This window comes from Sylvia atricapilla, chromosome 5 (assembly GCF_009819655.1).
Source record: "Sylvia atricapilla isolate bSylAtr1 chromosome 5, bSylAtr1.pri, whole genome shotgun sequence".
In the NCBI taxonomy this organism is placed as follows: Eukaryota; Metazoa; Chordata; class Aves; order Passeriformes; family Sylviidae; genus Sylvia; species Sylvia atricapilla.
In genome coordinates, this window is record NC_089144.1 from 55,233,902 (window position 1) to 55,261,686 (window position 27,785).

The 27,785-nt window shown below is 41.4% G+C and overlaps 1 protein-coding gene across 1 annotated transcript in view; it reads right to left on the reverse strand.

Annotated features, from left to right (window-relative positions):
* The window catches only part of LOC136361547 (potassium voltage-gated channel subfamily KQT member 1-like), a 409,686-nt gene that overhangs the window by 100,141 nt on the left and 281,760 nt on the right, over positions 1 to 27,785 (reverse strand). The window lies entirely within an intron of this gene.

The window sequence follows — 27,785 nt, forward strand, 5'->3', positions numbered from 1 at the left end:
ATCTTCTCCATCACCCTGTGGATGCTCTGTTTTTCCTCTGTGCACTTTCTAAAGGCGGGGTGTACCATTAAGAGGCTTGTCTGCAGACAGAAGGGCAATAATCTGACTGGAGCCAGTCAGTCCATGACCTCAAGTGCACCATTTGAAAACTACACCTCAAGCCTTGCCCTCATTCTTACTCCACCCTCTGCAGAGCAAATCACACCACTCCAGTTTCATAACTCTGGGAGGCTACTCACCCACCCTGGTTAGAGTGCTGTCAGCAGCTTTTGGGAGAACCCAGTTAGATAGGCACTGCTTTAAGACAAAAATATTTCTTCTAACTTTTCTTTTATTAATACCTTGAGTGCTCCTTGCTGTTCACATTGCCCTTTCCTAGCTTGCCAGCATGTCTGAATGAGTTTGCATGGTGTTTATAAAGAACAGCATTATGATTAACATACTTTCACAGGTCACAGAACAACTTATATCAATCCAGCTAATTAGCTCTTTTCTGTGGTATTTTTTTTACATGAAATATTTATTCAGTTTTCTTATCTACTGGAATTTGTGATGTGCAGACAAAGGCATACCACAAAGCGATTCGTTATGAAAACCACAAGACACTGATCTTTATTTGTTCACAAAAACAGTCAAAATTAATTTATCCTAAGGGATAAAAGAGGCAGGGAGGGCAAACTGAAAGATGAAGATAAGGCAGTCTGAAAGAGACAGAGCAAAACTTTGCCCAGCATCTAGATCTGGCACCTCAACCTACAGTCAGCTGAATTCTTCTACTTTCAGCCTCTTTCTTTGCATTTTAGGCTGACTCTTGTCCAGTTCCTACCAGCTAAAAGAAGCCAGAGCCTGCCTGGTGGCACACCTCCTCCTGTCAGGTACATCTCTACCAGCTCCTGGGGGGCTGGAGGGGTCTTTGCTGTGTCATAGCCCCTCCAGGATGCTGGCAGCAGGTTGGGAATCAGGGAACACAACCCTTGCAGGTCATCCAGCTCATCCTTTGCCCAAGGCATCCCTGTCCTGCATCCCTGTTCTTCCTGGTACATGCTTTCCAAGCCTATCCTTAAAGGTCTATACAGCTCACCAGGTAATCTAATTCAGGTCTTCATTTTTCTCTGCCTTTAGAAAGTGAAGCTACTTTAACTGATATTTCTCACTCCAGCTTATCTTATCTACCACACAAATGCAGCATGGAGCATCCCCTCCCTCCTTTTAACTGTCTTTTATGTACTTGTGGGATCATGCTCCTCCTTCAGTCTTCCTTTTCCAGACTAAATTACCAGAGATGAGTCACTTTTCTTTGTAGGCCATTTCTCTAAAACCTTTGATCATACCCTCTATTCTCCTCTTGCTTCTTCCAGTATTCCAAACTACTATACCAAGCACAACACCTGATTTAAAGATTTATGAATGCTAGAAGATATAAAGAGGAAGATTTTACAAGTCCCAGACTTTCCTCAAAATATATATATATATTTTTTTCACCTTTCTCTGCAGACAGGACTTCTCCTGCTTTTGAAAAACATTTTGCCAGAAGGACTGATGCTGTATCCAGATCTTGAAAATAAGACTTTATTATTTTGTTCTTCTCCTGGTTTGCCATTTATCTCAGTGGAATTTCCACCTGCTTCTGCCAGATGCTGCCAACACAGATTCATAGGAGCTCTATTAACTTTTAAAGTTCAAGCTAACGTCATTCTAAAAAGCCTCTTGTTTTCATCTTACTGCCATCAGCTGAAAAAAAAGCAGCAGTCCTCTTTTCAGCAGCTCATTGAATCTTATTAAAATACATGCCTGAAAAAATAGGTAAATGAACTCCACAAATCTGCTGTGACAGTGTCCAGCCGACCAGTCATCCATCTTCCTTCCTTCCTTCCTTCTTTCCTTTTCCTTCTTTCCTTTTTTCCTTCTTTCCTTCTTTCCTTCTTTCCTTCCTTCCCTCCCCTCCTCCCTCCTTCCATGACTAACTAATAATTTTTTTACTTTACATAACTCAATGAGGAAAATTAATAGTCCAGACTTATCTGAGGCACAGCTTTTCTGTTAAACCTAGCTTATATATGCTAAATATTTTTAGGTAACCTTACTTTCTTTCACTTTTCTACATATAGACAGATACTGTCTCTGCGAGCCAGCAGGACATTTACAAAAAAAAAGCAGCTTGTGTGTCTCTGGTTTGCAACGGACAAACAAGAACCACTGATTCCCTAAGCAGCGTTTCTGATAAGAGGAGCTGATTAAGAGAAATGCAGATGGAATAACAGACTGCCATCTGCTTTCCTGTTTTAATTTTTGTGGTAAATTCAGAGAGCCTGTATCTCTGATTTATGCATATACACACACTCATGAATCTTAGCTGCAGGGCAAATGGGGAGTACATGAGCATTATTAATTTGATAAAAAAACCCAAAACAAAACATGAAAAAATTCCTTGTGTTAATTTTGAAGGGACCTTTATCTTTTGTTTGAACTTCAAACAGAGCTAATGCCAAGTAACCCAACCTTAATTTACCATGAAAGGTGCTAATATCCAGTCCTTCACAGAAATGATCCACAATCAGCATTCTCTGCAGAATCTTTACCACAGTCAGTGGAGATTTTTTGTTGCTGTTTCCTATGTCTATCCACATTTCTGAATGTACTTTACAATCAATTATTCATCCCATGTCCTCTACCTCCAGAGCCTTTCATCATTATCCCTGAAAAGAGAATCCGGATGAAAACCATAATTGCTGCAATTTCATTAATTTATAACTGTCATTTCCTTCTGTGACTTGACCAAAAGATCACTTCACTCATTGCTGGATTGCTCAGACCATTTGCAACGTCTAAAAAATTATCGCTACATAACAGGTGCTCTGTTAAGTTCGAGTTTACCAGAAAAGGGGGAAAAAAGCCAAGGGTGGCCCTTGGGTTTGGTCCCAGCACTGCTGCAAAGGCTGCCAGGTGGTGACTCTTGGTCATACTGTTGTCCAGCTTCCCACCTGTACTGGCACTGAATTTAGCTCCTTCATCAGCTCTGGTCTGGACTAGGAACCTTCCTCTGGGAATAGCTGGGGTTTGGGGAGCAGGGAATCAGCTCTCCACAATGGAACCATGCCAGATCTCTTTGGTCTGCTTTTATCCCCATCACTGCCTCTGCTCTGGTTTGCCTAGCTGCACAGTTACCTCTTATCTATAAACAAGAGGAAGCCTTCTTGTGGAAAGAAATGTTATGAAGAATATTCTGTCTTATATTCCTAAATATTTCAATCAACATTTCAAAATTATAAAGACCAAATATTATTTTAATGCCTTAAGTTTAGTGTACTGAGATCCTTTGGCCAGAAGGTAACATTTGGATCAAATTTTATTGAAAAACAGAAAGAAAAACGTGTATACTGCTGTAGTTTTAAAGCTAAGGAGTGTTTTGACACAAAAATAAGGTATCTTTGACAGTTATACCAATTTCCCCATTAAAGGGAGAAAAAGACCACAACTGAGAGCCACCCTCTGCCAGCTCCTTGTGCAATGGTACCAAGCAAAGTGCCAGCTGGGGGTGAGTAAGAAATCTGGAGCTGGATGGAATGCCAAGTACAAGCTCAGCTGAGGGGAAAGAAAATATGCAAAAAAATATGCTCTCTGCAAGAGAGCAAGAGCCCATTATGGCTTTTCATCTTCAACTCCCCAGTGTCCCCATGACTTCAGACTGACGTGCACAATCTTTGCTTGGATGGCAAATTCAGCAGCTCCTGCCTCAGGCTGTTCTCTTTGCCCTGGCCACTGCTGTGGGTGGGAGTAGCCTTGTGACAAAATGAGGAAAGGAGGCTTGGGCTTGCCGTGCTGTTTAAACTCCAGCTTGAATTGTATCTGGTTGCTGAGATGCATATTGCTCTTAAAAACCGGGAGCAGAGAGTTTGGCTGCTCAAACAGGAACTGCAGAAGCCTGCTGACAGTTTCATCTGGTGACAGCAGCTGGTTTCAAAGCAGTTTAGTCACTGCTATTGAGAATATTAATTAAGGACTCGCTTTTTCTGCCTGCAGATCACAAAGGTTTCCTGGTAGTCCCTCTTAAACAAACCAGGCTGGTTTAACCATCCAGCCCCAGCAGTTTCCCCATGTCCTCTGGACTCGATTTACCACCAGCTTCTTTTCTGCAGCAAGTTGCAGAAAGGAATATGACTCTTTTAAGGCTGGATTTAGCCAAGAAAACTACGCTAAGGAAGAGCTACATCATACTTTAACTGGGATTTCCATCCAGTTCTAATTAGGCTGCATAAAAATGTCTCCAAACATATTTAACTTGTATGCAGTGGCATAACATTCAAGGCTTAAAATTTTAATTTATGGGTTTGGGTGGGTGCCTGATACTTCTAATGTTTAATGAATCTGTCCTCACTTGGCAATTTGCCATTGGTGATCACAGGGTTTGTGTATGCCCCTAGGTATTTATATCTGTAAAATTGATAGTGTGTGAAATGTCTTATATTTGACAAAACATGGCTGTTTTATTTTCTTCTGAAATGACATAATTACTCCTGCAGGATATGTGGTCAGTTGAAGATTTGCAATTTTTCATATTAAAGACTTCTATATATTATTCCTGACAGGCAATGTTTTATTTTTGTGAAGGATTCAGAGTCTGTTTAGTTAGAAGCTGCATTTTGTTTAAGTCTCACACTGGAAAGCTCTCTGGGACAGGGGCTATCTTTGTGTTGTAACACAATTGAAACAATAACTATAAAAACCTCTGTAAAATGGGATTTTCCATTAATTGTGCAGATGGTGGTTTGTTAAAAATACACACAGAAATTTAAAAAGCTAGTAAGAGTAAACACAAAAAAAAACCTCTTCGTCTAAGTCCAGAAAGAAAGAAACAAGAGGCAACAAAAAGCCCACGGATATTAATTAAAAAAAAATAAATCCTTTGTTACCCAAGCAGGGCTTTTAAAATATCTTTATTTTTTCCTTTCAAATACCACCAATGACACATTTAAGTAAAATTTCCACTCCCTTGCCAAGAAGGACTGAAAAACTCTCGTGCTAAAAAAAGACAGGGAAACAAAATCAGGAAGGCAATCCTATATGAAAATGAAACCAACCTAAAGCCCACTAGATACAGTCTGAGGGATCAGCACTTGTACAACAATAAGTCTTATGAAGGTCTCCCAATTCAGCTACAGTTAAGAAAAGTGATGGTGTTGTCAACCCCTCTGAACTGCTCTAGCTTTTGTAGATGTGCCACCATAAAGATTCAAAGCACCTTCACTTTGAGTGTCTGCCCAGGTCTATCCAGCTCTAAAGTAAACTTGCTATGTCCCTCCTAGCACAGTTGCACTGACAAATCCAGCAAATCCAAGATTTATTTCTCTGTCACCTAAAGTCTCCCTCGTACCCTCTAAGAAATGAAACAATAATTTAAAGGACACTCCTTTTAGAAATTGCATCTACCAAGGCTATTTTTTCATGGTAGTTTCCAATCCTGGCCCAGGACTGGGCTGGGAAAAGTCAGCAGGTAAAAGAGCTGGCATGTTTTGATGCTAATGTGGAGCAATACAGACCAAACAGCTCTTCTGAGTGCCTACATGGCTGTTATTTGTGCTATGTTGAATATCTGCTATGTTGAATAGCAGAAAATTATAGGTAATGTTCCTTCCTTGCCTTCTTCAGAGTGTCAGGAAAGGTCTGATAAATCCAATATTTAGAGCTCCTTTTTCTAACAGCTGTTTGCCTTCCTCTTTGGTGTGACACTTCCTGAGCGCCCTAGAGCCCTGGATATTTTTAACACCTTTTTTCTCCTCCACCTTCCTTCTCCTCTGTAGCTGCTGCTCTCCAGGGATCCTCCCTCTGGCTGAAGGGTGCCCAGATTTGCTCAGAGCCCAGGAGTCCTTCTGGGAGGTCAGTTTGGGGGAGCACTGCTGCCTGATGTGAAACTCCAGCGAGGAAACAACCCCCTGGGCTCACACCCTGGCATAGAAGTTTCTCTACAGAAGGCATCATTTGTCAGTTCAGATCAGGGGTGATTACATGTTTTCCTGTGGAGCAGGGTTTTTATGGAGGATGTTGTGTTTGTCAAGATGGAGAGAGAAACTTTTGAAAAATCCAGGCAAGCTTTTTGGCCAGCTTGTTTTCCTGTTTGTTTGAGGCTGTTTGTTGCTGCTCTCCTCCTGGCCTAACCTTCTGCATCATCTGCTATCTCTGTTCTTGGAGCTTGTTCTTAAATTTCTATTCAGAAGTTTTCACTTTTTGCTATGACCTGCAGCAATTTTACTTCCCAGAAAGTGGTTTCTTTCCCCAGTGCAAACCTGTCTGCTCCACTTTACCCCTGGCCTCCTTTGAAAGTTTATTTCTGTCAACCTTAAATGTGCTTGTGGCTCCAGATCAGAGTTTATCCTTGGAACTCTCCAGCTCAGAATAACTGAATTTAGGGTTGTGACTTTAACTCATAATATCTGTCCACTGAAGTAGATATTCTGAATTAATCTGGCCTCTTTACCCATGAAACCTCCTTTCTTACAAGGGATCAAATGTCTGAGTTAATCACCACAGAGGTGATGGAGATATTTTTGCCTGACAGCAGTGACTTATTTCTTTGGCCCACTGGGCCAGTTCAGTCACTTTGGCAGAAGAGAGACCCATTTTGGCCCTGCAGATGAGATGCAGAAATTGTACACCATTTGCAGCCTCTGAGAGAGTTTGACATCTTGAGCAGAGCTCAGAGATACCAATAACACACACAGACAGGGAAAACTGCTGGTGTTTCTGTCTGTTTCTGTTCACTTAGTAAATGATTTAAAAACATCAAAGTGCTTTTTTTTTCATACCAAAATTTCACCTAAATAATTCTGTGCAAGAGGAAAAGAAGAGAAAGGAAGTCTACAAACAGACATGCCTGGCATCAGAGCTTGAAAGAATCCCTCAGTGTGTTCCCAAAATCACAAGCAGGAAGAAAAACACGCACACGTGTGTGTGGACACACACAAACTTCTTCAGGCCCCAACTCACACACATTTGTTTGAGGTTTTAGGGGTCTCAGAAAATGCTACAAAACCAAATGAGATTACAGCAAAGAGACTCACATTTTTGACATACTGTTTCCCTAGACTGACATAGTCACTTTCTGAATCAAGGCATTTTCCATCTCCAGGGTCTGTTGGGTGGGTGGGTGGAGGGGGGATGAAGGGGAGGGCAAAAAAAAGCAAAGGCAGTGAAAACTCCAGTAGTACTCATTTAGTTTCATTAACTGAGTGATACTTAAATTGTGATGTACATTGATATATATTTCTGTGCAAGTTAGACCAAGAAAAGGACACTGGAATAAGGATTATTTATTAAATTCTACTGTAAAAAGTGGCGCATGTTTGCATCTCTCATAAACTCCTTTGACGTAAAATAACCAGTGTTCCTGGAATATTTCAGTTTAGTAAAGAGGTTTCACTGCTGAGCACAGCTTTTTTTTTCTCCCCTTTTTTCTCTTCCCTTCCCCCTCTTTCTCTTTGAGTCTGAGGCTAGGATAAAACCTCAGTGATTAGCTTCATTGCCGGCAACAAGCCTGATTCTTTAATGTAGCTGCTCTGCTCCTTAGCTTTGTTTTCATTATTATTTGCATTGTGCAGCAGATGACTAAGAGATAGTCAAAAGATCAAAGGTTTCCTTTGATGGTTTCTATCACGGATCCCTGCTGTATTAAAAAGGATCTCAGGTCAGGACATTCTTGTTCACACGCAGATCTGAACAAGGGGCTGCACGGGGTGATCAAACTGGATGAAGGCTGAACACATCCATCAAAGGGCTGCCCACATTGGCCCAAACAGAAGAGGAGGTTCTACCTCCACAACCATGACATTAACTAGTGACAGATGTCTCCCCGTGGCTGCTGCTTTGATGTGCCAGGACTAAGGAGAAGCAGAGAACATGGAGGGGTTGTGCTTTCCACATTACTCTAGAACTGTTTTATAAAATACAATATAATACAGTAAAATAAATAAAATAGTAATTCATAACAAGTGATTTCTGATATCAAAGGGTATTTGCTCTTCACAGAAGAACATAGACAAACCCAGCTTGCCAACCCTGGCCACGCCTGTGTCAGGTCTTTCTCACACATCACATTTAATTTCGCAAACATTTAGTAAACAACAACCGAATCACTGCAGCCCCTCTGTGAAGTGAAGCACCTTCATGCACAGATACTGAGAGCAAAACCAAGATTTGATCTCTGAAAACTGCACTGATGCAGATTGGCCTCATCCACGTTTCAAACTCCTGGCTGCAGGCTAAGATGGGTGTTTCTTTGTGTTTATGAGAAAGAGTGGTAACATTTTTACACCATTTTTATAGCATTTCATATATATCAGGTGAAGACTGCTTTTGCAACTTTGTCAAAACCCCTGCTCTGAGCTTGCTCCTGGGTTTCTCACCACATCAATGAAGGTGCCATTCTCCTGCAATGAAGAGACATTTATTTGCAAGGGGTGTCCAAACAACCTACATCCATTTCCTGAGTAAAAGAGAAAAAAAGCAATGACGAACCCCCACTTCTTATGCCAGGCCATTTTTGTTTACATTAGGACTCTTGCCAGGGTAAATGCTGTCATGTTTCTAAAGAATATTAATCTACCATTAAAAGATTTCAGTGTGGACTTGCTCTAAATTTCACAGACATCTCCAGCTGTCATTCACTGAAACAGCAGCTCAGCTGCACCTCAAGGGGGAGGATTCAGCTCTGAAAATGTGACGTGAAGAGAAGTTTCTAACCTAAAGTAAGTACTGAAGCCACCTGCCTCACATCAGCAGTGAGCTCAGGGCATTTCCATGGCTCCCACAGAAGTCTCACAGAGCAGTTCATTCTGTCTAACCCCCATCTGTGTTATGACGCTGCAGAGAGAGTTCTCCTGGGTGTTTAGACATCAAAAATGAAGCAAAATGCATCCCACCATAACAAACACATGATGGCTTTTATTGTGCGGCTGATGCCAGAGCTGGAATTTTAGAAGGAATCTTGGCTAGTGGTTTTGAATTCCTTCAGCAGCTCTCACTCAGATCATCCTAAATTGGTCTCTTTATTAGGAATCTCCTGGGCTGATTTCATGTTTTAAGCAGCACCCATCTTTGAGAAGGCTTTGTTCAGTTGGGTTCCATTGTGTGCTTTAAAAGAACAACTCCCAAACCAACCTTTCCCTAATGCCCTCAGTAGATGGAAAACCAGAAGAAAATGAAAATGAAAGGGGAAGTTTAAGCGCAAAGCCCATTGCTGAGCACCTTTGTAGCAGTGTGTGTAAGAAGGTGTGCATCTTTTAAAAAGTGAAAAAGGAACCTTCTTCATTTGTCATCAGAGCAGCTTTTCCTACTGAGCAAGGAGGATACAAATTGGCAGGAACCTCCTGATCTGAGTGTGCTTATGAAGCAATGGGAAAATTCCACTCTTAGTCTACAGTTTAAGGGAGCCTTTTCACTAATAACCATATTACCTGTAATAGCCTCAGAGTCACTTGATTTAAATTCCAGAAACTTGACAGACTTACAGCCCAGATTTTAGCTGTCCTCCTCCTCTCTGTTGAGAAATTAACTGACATCATAACACGGTTTTTCTCTCTCGTCAGAACATCAAATATCCAGTTCCAGTAACAGAGGGCTATTTCTCTGTCAGTTCAGTCTTTAGCTGGTGGAGAAATGGAGGTAATTCTGTCTTGTTACACTTCTGATACACTGCCTTGTCTTCCAAAATCCTCACTTTTTTTTTTTTTTTTTTTTTTTCATGTTATCCATTAATCAAATTTTGAAACATTTCACAGCAGTTAATGTTTATGCTATAGTTTTAGTGGTGGTAGTGTGAATACCTGTGAAGTGGAAAACCCTCCAGAATCTGGTCTTGAAGAAGTGTTTTTAAAGCACAGTTTGTTGCAGCACTATTCAGTTTCTTGTCTAAAACAGATCATTTGCTTGATGACTAAATCTCCTGGAAATGTTTCAGTCAATATTCCCTACTTGCTGATGATTAGGGAAAGCAGGATGGCCTGTGTGCAGGATTCTGGTACAGCATTCTCATGAACTGCTTTTCTTGCTGCTGAATGTAGGCGCCAGAGTTACACTGCTCCTTGCAGAGAGAATGCCTGGCAAAAACGTGAGGGCAAAAGCACATTTGTGTATGCACAGGCCATATCCCAGCCTGTCAACGACTTGAAATAACATGCAAATAGGTGCCAGTACATCTATCATTCTGTTTATTGTCTTTACTCACTTTCAGTTTGACTTCTCATACAATTCTGGCTCTAAGCAGTTGATAAACACCGTTGGACTACTGGATTTTGTTTCCCACCAACATCACGTCTTTATCTTTTGGAAAGGTTGATGAAATACAAACAGTATAAGAAAAACTTTACTGGCAAGGGCCTCTGTGTCCTGCTCCACCACGGCAATGTACTGTGGTTGCTTTGTATCTGTTGCATAGTTTGTTTGAGTGACACTCTGACAAATGGTCTTTTTAGCACTGAAACTTAAACAAGGAGTGGATTGAGTAAAATCACAACCTGGACTGGCTCAAAATGACATATCAGGAACATTTTTCAGTGGTCAGTTTCCTGATGGTTGAATTAACTGCAGTTTTATCTTGCTGTGTATTGGCTGCTTTACCTCACTTTCACCAAATTGCTTTCTTATCATCATAAACACCACCGAATTACTATAAACTGCCAAAGTGGCAGAGCCTTGCTCTCCAACCCATGGGTGCAATCACTGCATTTCCCTCTCTCGGTTGCCCATTGTGCTTGAAATCATCTCAAGAGAAACAAGCCAACAGAGCAATATTGCCCAAACTGTCACACACAGTTAACAGTTCTATTGTCAAACACCTGGACAAGAATTTCTTGGGCAAATATGTGCCAGACAAATACACAACAGAAAAACAGCTTTTCTGAAGCTTCTGTCAGATTGGGGTATAAAAACAACCACTTTTCCATGCCTTTCCTTGCATTTTGTAGTTGCCAAGATGACATCCAAAGGAGGCTGAAGGAAAGGCACTGAGATTGGCATGGATGGGTTGCAGTTCCCTCTTCTGAGGGTGAGAAGTCACAGAGGAGAGGTGTGAGAGGCCAAGCTATACTATTCTGCAAGTTAGGGATGAACTGTATATATTAATAATTTTTTTATTTCAAAAGAAGTTCAAGGCTCTGAACATTCATTGAAATTCAAGATTCACTGAAAGATTTCACTAATCAGCAAGGTTAGGGGAAAAAGTCCCTAAAGATCAGAATGAGGAGTCTGAAGTCAGCCCTGCAGCTTCTAAGAAGTGCAAGGAAAAGTCTGATTTTTTAAAGTCTGAAGTTGTTAACCTTTCCTCCTTAACTTCTTTGGGGGAGGAAGCAGGGTGCTTCTTCTCAGGAGAGAGAAAAACAGTGTCTAAAATTTATCTTGTATTTTCAGTAGCTAAGAGTCACTACTGCACTCACTTTGTGACCAGTGCATGTCACTGGCCCACAAGAACTAAACCCATTTGCAACTGCTGGAACACAGAGAAAGACAGAGGTGAGCCAAGCAGACCGAAAATTGGCCTGTGATCTGACCCTACCTCATGCTCCTGAGCCCATCAAAACCTTTCTTTGAAAACAGCAAGTTTTCCCAAATTGTCCTATTCAAATACAAAGCAAGAGCCATAAAGAGTAACTAGAAGGCAATTTTTTTTTGCGTTGATTGGAAGCTTTCAGATTTTAGGAAATGGAAGTTTGTGTCGCCACCTTCAACTCATTTCACTCAGCTTTAGCTGAAACATCACTTCTGCCCCTTTCCTTTGTTGCAGAAGTTCAGAGCCAAGAGGAAAACATGTCCAACAGGAAAAGATCCATTTTGCTTCTGTCAATAATACATTGGGAGCTGTCAGGAATGTCTGAGCAGGTGTGTGTGGGTATGACTGGTAAGCAGCTTACAAGCAGCTATCATTAAGTGTGTAATAATAGCAGAGTGCCAGCAAAATGAGACAACCAGAGCAGTCAGGGATACAGGATTTATAGACTACTGCTCTATGCACCACCCTTAGCTCTGCTTTCTAGGCTGGCTCTCCAACAATCTCGTGTTTGTACTGCCTGTTCTGTCATATGGTGTCCACATTTTCCTGGGATCTGAAAATACAAAGTCATCTTTGTACAAGCACACAATTTACCTGCTCTGGTTCAAGGAGGTTTAATATAATTTGTGAAGACTGTTTTCTTTATGAGCCTTTCTCATGAGTTGCCCCTTATCATCCTTTGAGATACAGAGAAAAAAGTTAGTATCTCCTTATTATGAGATTTTAGGATTCAGGCACTTGACTGAGTTTTCTCCCTTTCAAGAGAGGACAAGCAATAAGCTAAGAAAGTCATCATAATTTTATATCTATTTATATCTATTCCCTTTCATGGAAGTGTCATCTTTGTTGGAGGAGCCTCTACCTCTCTCTAGTGAGGTCTGCACAGAGAAATCAGTGACAGTGACCACAATATTGTTTTCACAGGTGACTTAAATGCAAAATAATGTTCTTGTTATGAGAGTTCAAAAACAGTAAGAAAAAAAAAAAAAAAAAAAAAAAAAAAAAAGAAAGGAAAAAGGCATGAACCAGCTATCCAAGTAGCAGCACACTGGGGACAGCATCTTCAGAAAACTTCTCAGGTATACTCAGGGGGGTCAAGCCACCAGAGCCACTTGAATTTGTCCTCTTATTTAACTTAATAGAAACTGGACTGGATGCAGAACAAAAAAAAGTGTTTGGGCCTTACTGTAGGTCATTCCTGAAATCACCATGGGTCATACACCTTGCAAGATAAAAAAGTGACTGCTGATAATCAGAAAGTGTAGAAATAGTGGTACTGTACAATTTTTAGGCTCCAGTAACATGAAAAGGATTTTTTAATTCTTCTCTTTTTCCTTTCCCCTTCAGGAAAGCTGCATGCCTGGATGGTGTGGACGGGGTGGGAGATTAAAAACAATGAGCAATCTATAGCAGTTAATCTGCCCGACTGGGAGGGCCTCAGGCTGTGCTGGACAGTTGGGATTCATGTCAGCTGTCTGGTTTAGGGTTGCAGCAGGACCACAAAAGGTTGCCTGATTGGAAGTGTGTGCACTGAAGGCTCACCACAGCAACACAGATGGGGCTGCAGGGTTTGTGTGAGTGGTTCCAGGCAGACCCAGGAGAGAGGCAGCACGTGAAAAAACCATGGCGGTTTCTGCAGAAAGCAACATAGCTCCAGGGATCCCAAATCAAATAATTTCTGCATTATTGCTATGGCTGAATGAGTATTTTGTGACTTGTAACATCCAGTGCTGGGATGCCCATCTCAGGTTTTGGGTAAAATTCTCCCTAAAAAGGACCATGTTAATCCATATCACTTGGACCTGCCCATCTGCCTCTCACAGCCAGACTCTCTAGAGCTTCTTTGGATAAACTCAGAGTTATCAGGTTAAGTCCCTTAAAACCAGCTTTCATTAAGGGAAAAGGAGAATATCTTGAAGGTCCTAAGAAGATAGCTGTGTTTGGGCACAAGTTCCAAGCATCAGAAAAGTTTATTTTCTCAACTCTGCCTGTGTGGCAGCCTCCAGTTTAACCACATCTCTGGCAGCCCTAGATAATGTATGAGATCATACCCATCCCTTGGATAGCACAGCTGGGCTCTCTGGACAGGAATACAGTGATAATTCATGTCTTTGACATCAAAAAATGCCTATGTGCATTATTAACTGAATTAGTGCCCCATGGAACTCTTTCTTCATGGCATTTCTTTGGCCTATGTGTATTACATCAATGCACATGTAAATTCATAGACTTTTGTGGTTTCAGAGCAATTTTTTTTTAAGATTGCTCTTGCAACTGTTTTCAGAATGATAGCTAATTATTTCCCTCATCTCCCAAATAAAATAGCCTGTGATTTATCTACACTTTTGGAATGAGCCAGGGAAAAAAATCCGCTGGAATAAATTAAAAAATGGTACAGTGAGATTATTACTTCCGTTCATCCATCCAGAACATCCTGAGAGGATGACTAAAGGTCTTGGTAGCCCATTAATTTAAAGAACTGTCAACTTTCTCAGTGCAAACATATATATGAATACAGGCAAGAAAAAAAAGAAGACAGAAAGATGAGTGAATCATTTCTTGCAGATACCTTAAGGTAAGGGTGGGATTTTGTGCTGGGGCAGTATTTTATCTGCTTGTAAGGGTCTCATGAGAAACAAAAAATGTACCTGAAGGGTGAACTCGTACACAGCTGCACAGCTTGTTGGATTTTCCGCATATGTGTTTCAAAAGAAACCCTCCAAACACACTAGGAGTGTTGTTATCCCAGTTTTCCAGGATTCACCCTTTTCCCTCTGTGCCCACAAAGCCACTTCTCTGGACTTTATGGGTTCAGTGTGCGGATGCTGCAGGAGGCTGTTCATCACACAAAGCCCAGCCCGTGTTGGCTTTGCTGTGTGTGACACATCCCCTGCTCAGCAGAGGGGCAAATCTGCCCTTTTTGGACAGTCAACCCCAGGCAGAAGCACAAGGACCCTCCATGCAAGGCACCCAATTTCCCTGTTTTACAGGAAAGGAAATGAGTAGCATTACTGTCAGATAAGGAGAATCTATTCAGTGCATTGCTGCTGGTTGCAAAATCTGAAATCCAAACGTTCCCTACCAAGCAAACATGCAGTGAAAATCAATGGTTGTCTCTGCAACAAAAATTTAAATACAATATATGTGCAAAACCCAGCAAACCCCCTATATTTATACCAACAGCTCTACAGCTGTGTGAGTACTTAACACACACCTACTTCGTTTGCAAAATAACAGACAGGTAACAGAAAATTCTTTTGAAAGCTGCTAATCCCCTTATGAAAAATTCATGTAAGTCTTGTTCTGCTCTTTGGATGGATTTATGCAGACAGGTGTCTAATCATTCCTGTGAGTAGCACCCAAATCACAAACAGTATTTCACCACAAAATGCCGTGCATGAAACACCTGTTCTCTAGGAGCTGGAATGTGTTGGCTTTTTAAAACAACAGAGCAGTGAGTGCCTAAATTACCTATAGACCAGAAGAACTCAGCTCTCCTGCCAGTGCAATTCCATTCCTAAAGAGGGTGACTGACAAGGCTCTTTGCTGCACCATCGCTCACCTTTCAAGCGTCACAACAAATGCAGAGCCAGGCACACTTAAATCCTGAGATGAGGTTGCAAGTGCAACTTGAACCATGGTGGCTACACCTTATTCATTTATAGGAAAGAATGACTGGCAAGGACTTTCTGAGGACGTGACATTTTCCTTGAAACAGTGGTGGCCACATTATATTAATAAAAAAAAATAGAAAAAAGTAATACAATCTTGAAAAAGGGTTACTCTACGCAGAAATAAAATCCCTTGCAGCTTTTCCCAGAGAGACAACTTCAGAGCTGGAAAAGGAAGGGCAGGTGGGTAAGTAGCAGGTGGTTCTCCTAATTGTCACAAAAGCAGCCACTGAAGTTGAGGAAATTGTCAGTCATGGAATTCACATGACACAGAGGTGGAGCAATGAAATGGGGCTGAGTTCCAGCTTCGTGCCTCTGAGCAGAGAGGGAAGACATAAAAAAAGCCCAAGTCATTCACATATGGCCAGGCACAATCGACCACACTCATTTTCTGGAGCGTTCTTCAATAAACTTGAACAAAAGCCATGTACTATTAAACCAACAGAGGCATAAACACCAGGTTCTCTGTCAGCTGATAGAAGGACAATGGAGAAATAATAGTACAACTCACAAGTGTTAGAGGGAAAAAGGCTAAAGATTATAAATGTATTTTTATTCTTGGCTGACACTTCTATCAACCCAGGCCAAAAATCACAAGAAAAAGAATAGCTGCTTTCCTTTATCCACATAAAAGGATTCTGTGCTGAGCAGCACTTAAGAAAAATGATCAGATTGTGATTATATAACCCTAGCATGAACTTGGTGACCAGTATAGTCATGTCAAATTAGGATGCATTATTCAGGCGGCAGGGAAGGATGAAAGTGTTTACCATCAGATATAAACCCTCTGCATTTCCCTTTCTTCAAACCTGTTCTCTTCTTTTTCCTTTGCTGCCTATGTTGGTGGGCTGGCTCATTCACTATACCAGCTCTTCTTCAAAAACACAGAAATTATCAGTAACAGATGCTGATGGTAACTGAAAAGAAAAAGAAAGATATCCACTCATTGTTTCTCCCCTCTGCCTTTACCAGAAGCTTCCATCTTCTCCCCCTGGTTTATTTCTTGCTCCTCTTGTCTCCGGGCCTTTGCCCATTCTTTCCCCTTTTCCTTCAGACCAGGGTCCCTATTCTGATTTTTATTTTGCTGGGGCCCCTTCACCTGACCCCATTCTCACTTTCTTTGTCATCTTGTCTTTAACTTCTTTTCATAAAAAGGGGTAGGATTCTGCCCATCAATGTCTAGGCCACAACTTGTCTCTTTTCTTTTTTTAAATCAGATTTTAAAAAATGAAAAGGCAACAAAGTGAAAGGAATAAATGCTGCATGGATAAGGTGAGGCTGAATCAGCCATAAACAATGTAAGTTTTTGGATGCAATTTACTTATATGTAATTATTATAATGCAAAATAAAGTTATATTATTCAGGTATATTTGGTGCATAGTCATTCTTACTCTCTGAGAACTCCCAACCATATCACAACCATAGTAAGTTCAAATTTTTTGACCCCTTTTCAGCTTTGAAAGTCATCAAAAGTCAAATTTAACTGCCCAAGTGTCACAAAAACAGAGTGCCAAAGCCAGGGTTGGTATTACTAAATTGACCACCACAGAACTTGTTTACATTGCAGGTTAATTTAATTCATGCAGTTTCTCCTCTTCATCTGGAGGTCACAATAAAGGATTTAGAAAGTACAGTTAAATATTTTCAACAGGATTTAAACTCTTCTATCAAGCCAATGTAGACTGTCTCGTGGCTCTTCTCAACCAGTCGTCAAAAATAAAGCATAGAACAGAGAGTTGATACCTTGATAACATGGAGCTACATGTGGACAAACACACACACAGAGAAAATTTCCTTTTTTTTTAATATGAAATTGTCAGTAGAAATAGGTCAAGCCTTGGGTAAATATGTTATTCCAGTAACAAGATTGCTTGATTCTAAAAGGGCAATAAAAGGTTTTCTGTAGCAGAGACCAGGTCCGTGGATGCTTCTGAAAGATTCACTGGCTTACCATTAATATATGACAGAATTCATGTAAAACAACTGCATCCCTCTTGAGGGTAAGTGGTGTGGTGAACTGGTGACCATCATTACCAGAGACATGAATCCATAGTCCTGTTCAGAATATTACAGTATAACCTTAGATTTTCATTGGAAATCATCTTGCCCTTTACACAAATCCATCCAGAAATCAGAACCACCAAAATGGAAGGCCATTTTTGGGATGAAATAGAATTAATTCTACCTCTCATCTACACCAATTCTGACAGTTCCCCAAGTGCCTGGCTTCTCCCTCCTCTGCTCTCTCAAAGACAAGGAATAGCTGCTTTGGGGGATGAATTTGAACACTCAGCTTAGGATCCTGCTCCACATCTGGGAAGGGGCATCCACCTCCTTCCTTGGGCTCTGGCAGGACCCTCAGTTCCTCACTCCACACACTCTCTGTGACACAGCCTCATCACCCTCACAGTGGAGAGTTTCTTCCCAACTCCTCATGCTAACCTACTCTCCCTCAGTCTGGGCCATTTCACCTGGTCCCCTTTGGATTCTGCAAGGCTGCTGGAAGAGAAAGAAATGCTGGAACATTTAATATTCCAGCACACCCTTCTCTTTGGTGCAACAGCAGTAGAAACCAGCAACTGCTCTTCAGCCTGGAAGCAGCCTGTCATCTGTTTGGAAGGCATTTCTCCTGCCCGCATGCTTTTGGGATGTTTCTCGTTGATTCCACAGCAGGTTTTTGTGCGGCCAGCAGCACACAGGACACTTGTGCAGCAGTTGTCCTTCAGAGGGAATGCACAGCCCAGGACAGACAGAACCAGCGCAGCTCCAAGGAAAGAGCCTGAGCATTTTTGGCCGCAGAAATAGCCCCTTACTGGCCAAGCCTAAAGGAAACCTTACAATCTCAACCTTCTCCTCCCTCCCATCTTCCTTTTTCTTCCTTTTTTCTCTCTTTCCTTTTTTTTTTTTTTCTTTTTTAGTTTGTATTTTTTTTTAAATTGTATTTTTTAATTTTTTTTTTTTTTGTAGTTGCAATGCTCTTCTTGGCACCCCCTGACATTCCAGCTGAGCAGCACCTCACTGAGGTATTACCTGATTGCCCTGAGCACTTTCACACGTGGGATTTTGCACACTCAGTGTTCAGTCCGTGACAGTAACAAATAGGGAATTAATTAACAGCACAGTGATTAAAGGCTCGGGATCCCGACATCCATAATGAATGTTCCAAAGATAGTGTCCCTGCACGGGGGGGATCTGTAAATCAGGGTGCTTGCAAAAGGAGCTCTGCTCTTTCTCAGCTCATTGCCATTCTCTGAGCACTAACGATGGGAACGAGGCAGAGCTGAAGCGTTTGAATAAACCCTCACTTTTTCAGAGGACTTAATGAATCATGAGCAGATCGTTCTATCATGAGTTTTGCAGCACTGAGGGGACGCTGATGAAGCCCTCTACTTACCCCTCAGTGTATGAAAGTCACAGAGCATCAGAAGGAGCCCAATCAGTTACATTAGAAATTATTTTATTTCCTCCAACATTCAATTTGATAATTTCCTGGTGTTTCACTCCACTTTGTCTAACCCAGCAATTTGCTTCTAGATAATTTCTTTTTTCCTTTTTTGCTCACTGTTAAAAAACAGGGACAGGTCAGATGGAAACTCCTTTTTCCAGTAGGCTTTCAGTCAAAGATGAAGTTGATTAAAATGTCATATATGTAATAAAAATACTGGCATTCAGTCAAAACCTGGCAAATTAGTTATGGCTTGTCTAATTCACATACAGCTATAAAACATGATTTACCAAATACCCTCACCTAACAAAGGGTGTTTGGTTTCTTACTGAATTGCCTCTATTTGACACTCGCATCATATGCAAACATATATGGATTTAATTTTTTCATTTCCTTCTGGATGAAATATTTCAACCTGTTAATATTTACACAAATCCTGGTAATCCTAAAACTGTTTAGGCTTTATTTTTCTTTCAAATTATATTTTCTCCAGTTTTCTTTCTGTTACATCCTTCCTTGTGCATGGATTTACAAGAGCAGGCGAAAGATGAAAATGATTTTTTCAAAGAAAATAGTGGAAATAGGCAGAAAACCAAAACTGTAAAAAGACATATTTTAAACTAAGTTATTAACTAACTAATAGTAGTTAAGAACTCAATAGTTATTAGTCTTAGTTAATAACTTAGTAGTTAATAGTGGGTCTTAAAATTCTCTGGAGAAATGGCTAAAAAAGACTCCTCACCATGCCAATAAAGGTTAAGTTGGCAATGATTTGAAACAATTGCAGAGAAGCACTTCAGAAACTTTTTTTCCTTGGTGTTTCAATCCGGCAAGGAGTGTATGAATCCTGGAACTGTCACCCCGTGGAAGGACAAGTGCCTTTGCCTCTGTTTAGGGCCACTTTCAGATTTGTGTCCTCTGTACAATGGAGATGTGAAATTCAATCTGTGACATTAATAGGATCAAATGGTGATGCTTAATCCCATGGAACAGGCAAAGACCATTTGAACACTCTTTGCAACCTTCATGGCCCTTGCTAAGGTCCTGACCTTTATCTTCTCACAATAAAGTTTGCTAACCAAAGGCATCTTGTTTCTCTCTCTATGTATTATAATAAACTAGATATATCTTACTTTCCCAGTCAGGTGATGTCACAACCAAGAAAGTGTGATGAGCAAAAAGTGTCTCTTTTACTCAGAAATTCGTGTCTTTTTAGTGCTATCAATTTTCAATGGAAAAACAGCAAGCACACATCACTATATTTCAAGAGAAAGCATGCCTGAAAACAGGCTTTTTTTTCTCTCAGGACACTCTGTGTGACCGACTATATTCCTGAAAACATGTTCTTTTGTACAAAATTAATAAAATCACAGTATTTGAACAGGTTATTTGGAGAAAACTCGTGCACTTGGGCTAAGATAAGAAAGAAAGCAATGAAAATGGGTGTTTGCATCTTTCTGATGGGGCCCAAAGACAATGGAAGGGATTAAGAGTTAACAATTCAACTGTGACTAAACAATAGGTTTGTTAAGGAAGTCGACTAAAGTTCGAGACAACTCCTCCAAAAGTCTCCTCAACAAGCAGATGTTTAGTGAATGGAAAACTGCCTGGCACGAAATAACCACGGAGGAAGTTATGGGCCAGGGAAGAAAAGGGGTGAGAAGCACAGGGCTTTCCTGTAGGAGGGCAGAGAGCCCAGATCAGCCAAGGCACCTCAGAGAACTCATCCTTAGCTGCAAATACCTATTTCCAGGAAGCTTTAGCATGGAGGATGTTCTGCCAAGGAAGTCCTGCAAAGCCAAGTGAAGAAGCAGTGCTGACAACTCAATGTGCTTCAGGGAACTGTTGGCACAGCCCTGCCCTTGGTACCATTTGGGCCAGAGTGAGTATTTTGAGCTGCAGTCAGTGAGGACAAGGCAGTGAGGAGCCACGAGAAATAATACACAAGGGAGATTTGGGAGGAGCTCGTTGCTTGAATTTAGATGCCAACAGACCTCAGAATTTCTTGCCCGTCCCAAGGACAAGAAATGGCTTCACAGGTAGCAGAAAATACATTGTCTATTTTAGAGACACTCACTCCTGCCAGGTTCTGAGCCCCTACCTGCACCAATAAATCCTAATTTGAGAATGGAAAACATGACCTGGCACACATGAGCTTGTCAGATCCATCACTCCCAGTTCAGCAAATGGAGTCCTGGGACCCAGCAGCAGTGGCCAGGAAAGGGAGCTGTGCCAGCTCTGCCCCACAGTGACTCACCTGCTCCTCAGCACAAATAAACCAGCCATCAGTGCCTCCCTCTGCCTTAAGCCACATATTCCCAAAGATTTCTTTCCTGTGCCCGTTCTCTCATTCATGACAATGTTTTTTCAACACTTTTGCTCCATTTGGTGCTTTTTTAATGTGCCCTCCAATGCTTTCCTTCTCTATCACCATCCATCTTCCCAGCTGCCATTCTTCTCTTCTAGACTGAACCTATCCCAGCTACAGTCAGCTCTGCAGATATTTTTCTCAGAGGACATTCAAAATACACACAGGCTTTCTGAAAAAGTTATTCTCTCTTTTCATTTGGATTTTTTTTTTCTGGTGTGCTATGTCTAATCAAGTCACTTTGCCAAGTGACTGCCACAATAAAAAAAAAAAAATCTCCCACCTTAGAACTTGAACCATTTTAGGACAAAAATGAAATAAGGAAGAAAATACTGTGAGGTGCCCAGGAGTCAGAGCAGACCCAGAGCTTATGCAGAAAGCTCATTTTTGTGCTGTGTGGGCTTTGTTACTCTTTAAACTCCATGGGACAAACTCCCTGATGTGGATGAAACAAGCATCTCATGATTGGCAGCTGAGAGCATCCTCTCCAAGGCTGCTCCACACCCACAGAAAGCTGTCAAGTCACCTCTGAGAGGCACCCCCACCAACATCTTGGATTTAGACCAGTGTTTCCCAGCTGTGGGTCATGACCCCACATGGGCCAGGGTCAACACAGGGCTCACACAGGGTCACAGAGAGTTGGAGAAAGCTAAAGAAATATTTAAGCTTAAGTATTTGTATGCAGGGATTTTTTTTCCCAGTTGATGGGGGAAAGGGAAGGAGTGGACCTGCCCACAACCAGATGATCCAAGGAGGCTGATTGCTTCAGAAATCCTGACTTGAAATGTTGGGAATTCTACACTGGAGACAAAGAAAGTGGTTTTGTGTCTCATGTACTTTGTCTATGCACTTTTTTTTTTTTTTTTTTTTTTATGAGTTAGTTTGAAACTAGCCAGAAGTCTGGAAAGGTTTCAGTAACCTTAATAGACACACTGGCAAACAAATACAAGAGACATCACCATGAGCATTCTTGTAATAGTACCTGACTTTCATCAGAGGAATTTGAAGGAGTTCTCAACAGTGAAAGCATTTACACTTCCCGTGGAGTAAAAGGAGGTTTTCATTGTCCCCATTCTACAGAGAAGAAGGTGGCTTGGTGACTTGCTCAATGTCATGCAAAAGTTTTTGTGGTAGAGTTAAAAGCTGAGTCCAAAATTGAATTCTTAAGTAAGTTAATGCCCTTGTCACAACACAACTCTGTGTTCAGACCCTCTCCCCACAAAATGCATTTTCCATCAAATGGATATCACCAGCACCTATGTAATTAGAACTTGTGCAATCACAGGAACATTGCAACAGACCTTAGGGTCATGAAAGGTGTGAGAGGGATTAATCCAACGACTGGATTTTTTTTGATCTTACACAAATAACACAGATAGAGTCATAGACAGTGATTTGCCAATATGATTTCAACCCTAAGGGGAATACTTGCAAAATCTTGCCCACACTTGATTAAGGAGATCAAATTTGGTGGCTGCTTTTGTCTTTCAGGAGCAGGATGGGAGTCAGACAAATATCATCCCACAGCAGTGAATGTGCTGAAGGTCTTCCCTGCATGGGCCACCTGCAGTCCCTGGGCTGGTTATTGGAGCTTTTGACAACCTGGAACAGGCTGAAATGTGGGAACTGCCACGGTGTGGGACAATCTCAGAGCAGTGAAGCCAAGCTGGATTCAAGAGCAGCTCCAGCACTGCCTTCCTTGAGTGCACAACCCAATGCAGCGAGGGCCTTGTCCATGAGAAGACAAAAACCTCTTCCACAGCTTTGCTGAAGTTCAGTGGACTGCTGTGGCAGCCAGACTGATCCACAGGGGATCAGCTCACCAAGGCCACAACCCCCTGGAGCAGGGACAACCAGCACCAGGAGCCCGCACTGATGACATTTTGCAAGTCAAGATACTTCCAGTTAGCTGATATTTGGCACTGGTTCATTAACCCAGCTGCTGGCACAATCCTGCTTTCTTGTGTAGATAAGAACTTGCCTCACCCATTATAGACTGATTTGTTAGCTGGGAAAAGATCATTTATTGCTTTCACATCATTGCTTCAGCTATCCTTGGATAAACTGGCTATGCAATTTAATGGTTGATAGCTTTCTGCTTGCAGTATTTTCTTCATATTTGCTTTCTATATAGTCCTACTTACTTCCCCCTCTCATTTACTTTAAAATACTTTAAAAATTACAAATTGTAGTAATTTTAGGTGTCATTTTCTAGTGAGGGAATCAATCTTATACAAATACACCTGCATGTCAGAATAAACCTATTAAAAATCCACAGATCCTTCCACTGTTTTCTCCCTTGAGTTTGGGAAGCTTATCTGTTTACAATCATCACCTCTGTTTCTGCAGGGGAAGGTTGGGAAGCATGGGACTTTCAAAAAATATTTATGCATGTGCTGAGTGGGGTGGAGTAGGAATGGATACACACTGGGAACATTTTGATTCCAGTGCTCTTAGAAAACTGCTAATAGGATGATGAAAGCTTGATTTCACAGATCTGTCACACTCCACCAGCCTATTTGCAAAGTTCTTTTGTGTATGCCAATTACTATGTTCCATCAAAATAGTCATAAAATTTTCACCTGCTAGAAGCAAAACCACTTTTCGTTGCCCAGACAAACACAGTGATGAAGATGTTTAAAAATCTCTGCAGAGAGACATTCTGGGCTCCCTTGGTGTCTGAGATCTCTCATCCTTGTAGGCATGACCCAGGCTGTATTGAAGGCATGTGCCCTTCTGGAAAAGTGCCTGAGGTGTCCTGGGGCATCCAAAATGGCACTACAAGCTGCTGTTTCCATGGTAACCAAATCACTTTTTTTTTTTTTAATAACAGAATGAAAAATATTATGGCTCTTAATTTCATTGTTGTAGGTACTTGTGTGCCTGTATATTTATAAACAACTTTAGGGCACTGCACAGCAGCTTTAGTAAAAATGATGGCAAGTCAAGGAGGCTTGCCTGGCAAGAGAGAAACTCACAGGACCTCTTAACTGTTCATTTTCCAAGATCTGGAGTTTTTTAAATGTGAAAGTTTGTTTAGAATGTGTAATATCAAGAGCTAGGTGTTTGAAAAAGACTTAATGTTGAAGTTTGAGCTAATTGTTTGTTCTGGAAAGTGCTAGTAACACACATATATAACCATAGATATAATTTGATATATTTTTATATATACATTACATATATTTCAGTATGGCAGCAGAATCAGCTGAGTTGCACTCCTCTTCTGGAAGGGGGAGGATGGCTAATCACAAGCTCAGAGTTTCTGTTAAATATCATACCTAGGTAGTCAAGACAGGGAAAATACAGTACAGGAACAGAAAGGCAGTACCGAAAGTAACACTTTCAGCTCATGCCACTTTCTCTCCTCTGTGATTAAGCAGGAAATTTTCTTTATTTTCCTGCATCTGGAAGGAAAGGGCAGCTCAACTATTTTTGCTGGAGTCTAAATGGGATCTAAGAAGAGGAGCGGTCATTTCTCCTGGTGGGCTGGTTGTTTTCTCTGTTTTCTGGCTACCTTATCCACGAATTGGGCCAAAGAGCAGGTTCCCTGATGGAATCCTAGCCTCAGTGAAATCAAGGCAAAAGTCTTATAAGGTGGAAGCATCAAAGATAATCTCAAGTTGTTTGAAAAATGGAAGGGACTCCAAACTCAAGTATGGTATGAAGGGTAAGGTTTCCTGCAGCTGTAAATGGTGGGAATAAAGAGTAGATGTACCACTCATCAGAGTATGGTTGGTTTTTTGAGAGTTTTGACAGTCTTGTTTCTGCAAAGAGCAGAGCTAACACAATTATAAACATGGAAAAGAAAGGCCTCCCAAACTATTCTAGCCAGAGCCACGTGTTTAAAATACATTACAATGGGTGTTAGACTCAACCAGCAATTATCTGGATCTAGGCAATAAAAAAATACTGATAACTTTAATTATAGATGCGTGATAGAACTCATGGAAAGAACATAAATATGATGCCTGGACCTAATTAACGCTCAAAAATTAACAAACAAGAGAAAGATAAACAGAATGAGATCATCTTCAAGTACTATAAGGAGCTAAATTGTGGTGTATTCCCTAGGCAGGGTTGAAAGCAGTGACAAATCTAAATCAGTTTTCCTGGGAATACTGAAGGGCATATGAAACACAATTTGCATAAACATCCCTGATACCTAATTCCAAGGAGCTCAGTGCCAGGTATGGTGATTGAAAACCATTCAGCTCCCCCACGTCAGCTGAATTCTCATAAACACTGGCATGCCCAATATATTGACTGTGTGATTTCACACAAACCCACGATTATCCCTGTGCTCCCAACCCGTAAACAGGAGTTATATAAATGGGACAATTTCATGCAGTGTTTTTATCTGAAGCAGCTGCCAGCTGTGCCTTTACTCACACCAGCACATCTATCAACAACTCCAAGCCTTTTCAAATACAAGACTTGCCCCCACAGAAAACACAACTATTTGAAACCTAAAATTATCTCTGTCCTTGCAGCTGTGTTGGGGGGTTGGTGTGAGCCACTGCTGAGCCCCATGGCCTGTGTTATGGAGCACTCACTGGTGGGGCACCGTGGTGACAGCACAGCTGCCAAAGGCACTGGCCACGTCAGGTACTTCTTGTCACCAGTGTGTCTCTGTCAGCACAGAGCGTGGCTCTGGTGAACAACATTCAATTGTCACCTCGCCTCTGTTCATCCCCAGGACAGGAGCTGAGAGACACAGGCAGCATTTGTGCACAGTTATCCGTAACATCTCTGCAAAGGACAGCATCCAGAGGTCACCAAAGCCCCAGGAAAGGCTGCCCCTAACTCCAGGGACTCTTTGGTTGGTCTGTAGTCAATCCTTGCTGGATCCTGCTTCTGGAATTGCCAACAAGGATGCCATGTGTGAAGGTGGTTCCTACATCCTGCTGCAGACATGGGCACGACAGGAACCCAGGTGAGGCTGTGACTGATTCAGAATTCATTGCAGGCAGACAAATCCAGACCTTGCTTTTCCTCAGTCTGGATTTGACAGCTACGAGGCACTGATGCCTGAAGATTTGTCCATTCATTTCAAACACTGCAAATGTGCACTCTGCTCTCCTCATCCCTTGCTTTTCCTCTTACTGTATGACCCATGGTTACAGTTAATTTCTACATGGAGACAAGCCCAATTACTGCAGATTGCTGTAATGCTCAAACTGGCTCCATGGTGAATTCTTGAAGCTGCTAATAAAAAATGCTAAGCCAAGTAATAAAATCTTGTTTAATTCGAGTAACCTAAAACTAAGCTCAAAACACAGAGAAGGGAGATTCCTCTCTCCCCTCCATAAAACTGTTCCAGTCCTTGTGCTATCAAGGCAGATAAAGAGAACATATTTTACTCCCCATGTCTTTACTCCATTAGGACTTTTTTCTCTCGTGGAGAAAGCACAAGTGTATCTCCAATACAACTGAAATACAGCCATGTGGCAGCAGAAGAAACTCTGGTTCATGCTGCTGTCTCAGCACAACTGTATCTTCCTAAAAATGTTCCACAATACTTGCAGGAGAGTGAGAAATTATTTTTCTATGAAAAATCTAATTGTAGAAATGAAACCAAAAGCCTTGTGCTTTTATAATTGAAAAAGGAAATTCATTTTCCAACGGTCAACCTGTCAAATTTGTAGATGACGAAACCAGAAAAAGTATCTACCACAGAAGTTAGACAAACATCAATAGCAGTTAATACAAAAATATCTATTGTAAAGAAAAGGTAATAAAACACAGGAGCTGGCTGTCCACTAATACTATGTCATAAGTTGCTCTTCAGACCTTGTCTGTATCTTCTTTCCATGGCTGTCAGAAACTTAAAAAGGAAATTGCTGCAAAGTTTCAGAGAATTAAAGCAACAAAGCCTTAGTGGCAGCTACGGCTGTGGGGCAATTGTGCAGGTAGTGTATGATCTGCCTTGTTTCTGCCAAGGAAGAACTGGCACAGAAGAGCAGAGGGAACTGGGTTAGCACTGGGGAAAACCTGGAAGTCATACAGTATTTAAAAGCTTCCATGAATTTTGCTGTTTTCTCTTGCATGGCTAAAGCCATAGCTGGTGAAAATCACCTCCTCAGGGGGAAGAGCAAGTATCACGTTGTACTTTAGCCTCATGTAGAGTCAAGCCCTTGCAGCAGAAAAAAATTGAAAGCATGTTTGACAGCTCATTCTGCCACAGAGTCTCAGTTTGTTAAGTCAACTGATCTTCCTGTGCCTTGGTTTCCCCTTGGAAATATGCAGAGGTTATTATACATATTATTACAAATTAACTCCAGGAGTAAAACCAGGAACAGAATATCTGCAGGATTTTTGACACTACCTAACTACAGGCAAGAGGAGCAGGTGAGACTTGTATAAATCATTGGAATCAGTGACTAGAAATGGGCCTTGGGAAGGGCTTTCTTCCTCAGGCAGAGGAAGAAACTGGAATGGAACTGCCATTTGCACAGCAGTCTTGGCTTGACTACTTTTCTTTGGGGTTTTGCATAGCTGGGCTATTGCATTCCTGGTCCTGGCTCTCTTCCACAGCAGAAACAGTTGATCACGCATAATTTGCAAGAGTACATCGTGGTTTAGTATTCCTGTCTACCAGGGACAGGGTTTGGCAAGCAAAAAGCTCTGGAGGTGAGGCTCCCTGGACTGTGTGAGTGTGCACACGTGTGCCCAAAGGAGAAGGGGCTTCAGAAAATGTCAGCTCTTGGGAGCAGCTTCTGGAAAGATTTCCAGGACTTGGAATCTGTCATGATTAAAACCAGTTG